The sequence below is a fragment of the Calypte anna genome, chromosome 10, assembly GCF_003957555.1.
Source record: "Calypte anna isolate BGI_N300 chromosome 10, bCalAnn1_v1.p, whole genome shotgun sequence".
NCBI classification, from domain to species: Eukaryota; Metazoa; Chordata; class Aves; order Apodiformes; family Trochilidae; genus Calypte; species Calypte anna.
The window spans coordinates 9,599,606-9,605,605 of NC_044256.1; the positions used below are offsets into that span (position 1 = coordinate 9,599,606).

At 42.5% G+C, this 6,000-nt stretch overlaps 1 protein-coding gene across 3 annotated transcripts in view; it reads right to left on the reverse strand.

Annotated features, from left to right (window-relative positions):
- Window positions 1–5,389, reverse strand: part of MAPK6 (mitogen-activated protein kinase 6) — a 38,115-nt gene extending 32,726 nt beyond the window's left edge. The window contains exons 1-2 of one of the 3 annotated variants that reach the window (XM_008492042.2): window positions 5,239–5,389; window positions 4,556–4,591 (exon numbers count right to left, since the gene is read on the reverse strand). The gene's annotated coding sequence lies outside the window, so the exon portion shown is untranslated. Of the gene's footprint in view, window positions 1–2,495; window positions 2,574–4,555; window positions 4,592–5,238 lie in introns of those variants that run through there. The other 2 variants (XM_030457038.1, XM_030457039.1) reach the window with 2 other exon arrangements.
- Between the last annotated feature and the right edge of the window lie 611 nt (window positions 5,390–6,000).

The window sequence follows — 6,000 nt, forward strand, 5'->3', positions numbered from 1 at the left end:
AATTAATTTCTACAGACTGCAAGAATGTCAGGATATTATAATTTCCATTTTCCTGAACTCAGTCACAAAGATCAAGGTCACAATAGCCCTTAATAGCAAATGCACAATTTAAGATTCCTAGAACTGAAGTTTGCAAGGGATTAGTATTTTTTCCCATTGTTCAGCTTTTCAATCCATTTTTCAAATTGATTGATACTTCTTGCACCAAGTACAGATCCCCAGGTTCTGAATTCTCAGTTTTGCAAACTATTTTAGGCTTTGTCCAGACAGTTCTGATTTTTTGCCCGCACCAGAAGCCCCTGAGTAGCTGTGCTTCTACACCCTGGGTATCTGTGCTTGCACACCCTCCATGCCAGCCCTTCTGCTCCCCCTCAGCTGCTCAACTGGTTTCTCCAAGTCTCTTCCCATTTCCCATTTTCTCTTTTCTCCTTTCCAATTCACATCTCATTTATACTAGCTTTTATTTTTTTCACAGACAACTCCATAAATATTTCCTACCTATTTGGTCCTTGTTTCTTCTGAGCTAGGACAGGCAGCTGCCTCAGCTTCTTACCTGGAGCCAACAGGAGCCACTCAAATCAGTGCATGGGAGGAACAGGCCACTGATATTCAGTTAGGATCCCCAAACCCAACAGAGCCTGCAAGCAGCTTGTGGATGCAGTCACAGGAAGATTTCTGGTCAGAAGCTGACTGGAAGGGAGCACACCAAAGACCAACAGGCAGAGTAGGAATTTATCTGCTACCACATCTATGCAGGCTGCAAAACCTGAGGTCTGTGGTTCGTAGACATCAAGAGATTTTCCACAAAGACAGAAAGTGCATCTTTGATTCTGGATTTCTAGAGTGACCTCCTCTTCTGGAACAAGCAAGAGCTTTTTAAAAGCTTTTTTTGTTTGTTTGCCTGGTTTTAAGTAGGGCAAAATCAATGCTGTCCCCCACCGCAGTTCTTGTAAAAAGACAAAATATTTGAGTTAAATTTTCCAACAAAGTTCATATTTGGAAATAAACCCAAACCAAAAAATCTTTCCATCCAGAGAATTAGCCATCAGTAAAATCATGGTCTATAGAAATCAAAGCAAGCACAGAAACCAAAGCTATCTCAACACGAGAGCTTCCCAGCCTTGCCTGGGTCACCAGTGGTCTCCAAGTGCCACCCTCTGCTTTGCTGTGCCTCTTCTCTCAGCACAGCCTCTCTTCATCACCTCCCCTCTGCCTGGGCAAAGGAACAGGCACATTGGGAGCTTCTCCTCCCCCAGCTAAAGGGACCCAGAAAGGTAATGCAGGCTGCACCACTTCTCAGGGAGCCTTCTCCTGACATCCCTGGCCCAGGCTGGAAAGCCAGTAGCTCTCGGGGGAGGTGGGGGTAAAAGGGTCTTCTTACACAGGAATACCTTAGGGAGAGGTGTGGAAAGGCAGATCAGAGATTTTCTGGAATAGATATGGCCTTGTCAGTGTCCTCTCTGTGAGCTGGTGAGAGGTTGCCAAGGAGGCACAGGGAAGCCTTAGAGGGGCACTGGGCACTTGGTGCTGGGGTTCTATTCAAGCTTCTCTTTGCCCTCACAGAAGTATTCTGGGGAAAAACTCTCAGTAGGGGAAAGAAAGGGGATATTTCTTGCAAGAAAATATCCCACTCTCCAGGATAAAATCTCTTGTATTATTTCCCTCTGATCTGCAGTCACACAACCTCTCCTACCAGCCAAGCCCTGCTGCTTTCCCTGCCCCTGTCAGCACAGCTCCTGTTAGCAGGCATGCAGGGCAGCCAGTGCCAGGGTGGGCAGAGGATCTGAGGTTACAAGGCGGGCCCCCAGGAATTTGGGGGGGGCTACAAGAGTGAAGGAGGTGAGGATCTACGTGTTTAAATAAATGCCATCACCAGCTTCTCCATAATCTCAGTTTTTGGCTGGTTTGAGGGCTGGACAGAAACCACGTGTGACTACGCACAGGAGATGCACCAACAACATTACTTTCTGATGGTTACAGAAGCTGTAATTTCTTTTTATTTCCACTGTATTCTATGTGAAAATCATTTCAAGATTTACTCCATCTCCAGATCCTATTATGTAAAGCTGGATTTCCAAAAGCTGTTTTCCAACATGTCAAATTTAGGTTTTGAGGCTCTGTTTGACAGTTTTATGAAGACAGTATTAACTCTCAGCTGAACAGCAGCAATCAGGTCACTGAACACCAGGAGTACATGAATCAGTGCCCCAATGCCTTGTCTGCATTACATGTAATTCTTGGACACTCCTCTCTCTCTCTCCCTCCACTCCAGCCTCAGTAGGCTGTCCCATGCCTCTGACATTCAGTGGCAGGCATGTTGATTCCCAGGACATTTATTCAAGCTATCTTTACGAGGAGAAGATCTCAAAAGAGGACAGCTCAGTCCCATCATTCCTGTTCACACAGGTTAATGCTGCAGCATATCAAGAAACCCACCACTCCCACCACCTGGCCATGCTGACCCCACGCTGGTCCCCGTGGGGTGGATGTCTCACCTGCAGCTGGGACACAGACTGTCTGGGGTCCTTCAGCAAAATGGTGGCAGCTGTGGCAGCCAGGGCCTAGGAAATACGCCCTCAAATCTGCCCTTTTGTTCCTGGAAACAAAATTTTTATTTATGCTGCTGGTGGTGGCAAAAAATAGCCTGAGTCCCCAGCCTCCCCTCAGGAATATTTTCCCATGTGTAGAGCTAAAGCTCTGAGGCTCCTCTCCCTCTGCAGAGCAAACACAGCATTTGCAGGAGTAAATCTGTACTTATATAAGCTTCCAAGAACACCAAGTTGAGTGTCTGACAGAAGAAAAAATTTCTGGTAGAAACCTATTTTTTGTCTTTTTGAGAGATCTAATCTATCTTCTGCACATTCCTGGCCTTCAGAAAGTATTTTCTGCTCACACATGAAGTATAACAATCCTCTTAACAAAGGAACATTTAGTGAGAGCTTTAAACTGGGTTACGTAAATTATTTGTAGTGCTGAGAGCAGGTTTCTCTTCAGCCCAGGAGGACAGTTGTTACAAGATTGCTATAAGGTTCATTTGCAATCACTGCAGATAATCATCTGAAAAGACTGTTTGAAAGGAGATTTTATCTGTGGATATGCTACAAGTTTTTTATAAAAGTAGCATTTTTGCCAAATAATTTGCAATACAGTAACCTGCACATGAATTTTAAAAATGCCTAAGCTGAAGATGAAGAAAAGAAAATTAAGAAGGAAAAAAATATTTCCAGCTCTCACAAACTTTAGCTCAGAGAAAACCCCCATCATTTCTACATATAGATGTATGGGTGGGACAGAGCATGGCTCAGACCACGAGTTCACTCTTGTTGACTACGGTGGGAATTGCAAAGAGTCAGGAGCTCTTTGTTCCCACTAAGTACTTCAGGAAAAAGCAGGGTGGAAAATTTATTCAGGAAGTAACAACACTAATTTTAGCATTACATCAGAGCAGTCAATAACTTAGGAAAACTTTTTGAAGTACCTTCTTTTGACTCCCTCTCCCCAGCCCCTGCCCAGACACTGATTTTGAATGGGAAGTTCTTGGGCTGTAGAAGCTCCTGCCTCCCTTGTTCTCATCACTGGTAAGGCTGATTGGGAAACAAGTTTCTACTGATTTTTTCAGGAGTGGTAATAGAAGAGTATTGTTTATGAAATGGGATTAATTTTTTAGATTCCCCGTTACATTTATGAGCAATTTAGAAAACCCCAACAAAGCAATAAAACAATATTTTATTCAAACGGGAAGCAGTTTGTTTGGCTTTAAGAAAACAGATTTACTAAAACAAACTTTTTAAACTAAAAATTTGGGCATTGTATTTTGAAATCTTTGTAAGGGCAGCTCAGGTTCTTTTCTCCTTAAGTAACAAGGGCAGAGAGTATAATGTTTCATCTAATGCTAAACATGAGCAACTGAGCAAATCCAGTAAACGCGATTTCTACACACTCCTGGTGGCATTAAGTTCTCCACAGCAGTGGTCCAGAAACCAATGAACTCAGCTGCCCCTTCTGCAGCATGAAAGTACTCAAAGGAGTGACATTTTCAAGGAGAAAAGACAGTGAATATGTAAACCACACACACATGCAGAAACCATGCAAAAGGTGTTTAGCAAAGGAGGACCTTCACCCATGTAACTTCTAACATTTCCAGATCTGCTGGGGTGTGCTTTACTTTAGTATTTCCAAAAGAACTGTGCTAATTTGTGGTGTTTCATCTTTCCTTCCTTTCCCCTTCTTTGTTTGATGCCAAAGATTTATTCTCAGCAGTCTTTACAGAGTTGTCTCATGATTTTATTAGTAGTCTCTCATAATACTTTATCTACAGAGAATGCAGAGCATGAGTACTTCTAGGTACAAGGTCAGATATTCCTCTGAAACCTCTAGAGACACTGGCTGACTAATATACAAATTTTTATTTATATTAAAGATGATATATTATTATTTGGGGAATTCTCAAAGAGAGAGATGATTTTAAGTGTGAGTTAGATTTGTCTAAATCCTTTATACTTCTTTCTAAACAAACAGATCTCATAGGAGAATACACACAGACATTTAAACTTACCATTACTGAAGCTATCTTTTGATTTCCTCAGTATCACTAATATTTAAGTAGAAAAAAAAACAGAACAAACAATTATCCTAATGATACCACACCAGAACTAACAAAGTAACTGTTAAAAAAAAATCATCCAAAGAAGGGAGAAAGTCGATCAGAAAATGCAAGTCAGGAGTAGCTGTGCTCCGATGAGGAGGGGAAGGTTATGTTGCTGTGATATGAGTAGTGCACAGCTGTTACTCTAGTAATAATTCATCATATTAATATTTAAATGAGAGGAGGAGGAGAGTGTGACTCAATGGTCCCTCCCTGTCCTTAAGCAGAAAAATAGGCCACCAATACAGAAAAGAGAATTAGGAGCTAGAGAGTGGGAAGGATTGCTTTCATTACCTCATGAATAAAAGTGGGCAAACTGGTCTCCAAAGAAGTCAAGAAATTATCCTGGGTTTGCTACTTTCAGAAGCAGCCACCACCTAAAGAAAAAAATCGATCCAGCAGGCAGAGCTCTAGGTCTGTACCTGGTGTTTCCTAGATTTCAATATATTTCTAGCAAGCTTCCTGCGAAGAGCAGCCTGCAGGAGCCTTGCCTGGCAGCTGCTGACAGAGAACTGCTGAATTGCTGCTGGATTTTGCTATTTATCTACAGACATGTTGATTAAAAACCATTTATTTAATCAAGTCTTACTTACCTTCAGGCTTGTTCCACTGTCTTGACCCATCAGGGTCTCTAGCATGGGCAGGCTCAGGAGAACTGTGGCACCTGAGGAGGAGGAGGAAGAGGAGGAGGTATTGTGAGGAGCAGAGCTTCAGCCCCAGGGAGGCTGAGGTGCAGCAGCAACACCCAGCAGCAGGCTCAGCAGAAGGTGGAAGGCTGGACAAAACAGCTGATGCAGGCATTACCCAAACAGAGGTGGATGGCATCCCTGGCAGAAAAGGCAGCCTGACCATGCTTGGTTGCATATAGGGTTGCACAACTTTATCCAGCAGTTCAATATAAACACACCTCTCACATGCTAGGTTTTTTTTTTGGTTTTTCTTTGCAGTTCTGTATATCTCCTCCTTGTTAGCAGACCGAGTGTTACTATGACACCCCTGGCTGAGCATCACATTGTTGGCTATGCGACTCTATAAAGGTAATAAGCAACTATTTAACCAGAAATACAGACAGGCTCCAGAAATGGCCATGAGGCTAAAGAGCAAATAGTTTGTAACAAAATAAATTCGCAGAAAAACATTCAGCTTAAAGCTCCACATGAAAACACAAAGTATGCAAAGTACAACTATTAGTAGATGCCCAGCTCATGCAGTAACATCAGTTCTCAGCACACCAAGATAAATTCTTAGTCATTAATATTTTATTTTTCCTTTTCAAGCAAAGACATATTTGCCCCCCTCCTTTATTTCATTAACCTAATCCATTGAGGTCAAGTTTGCAAACAGCCTGTTTGCTG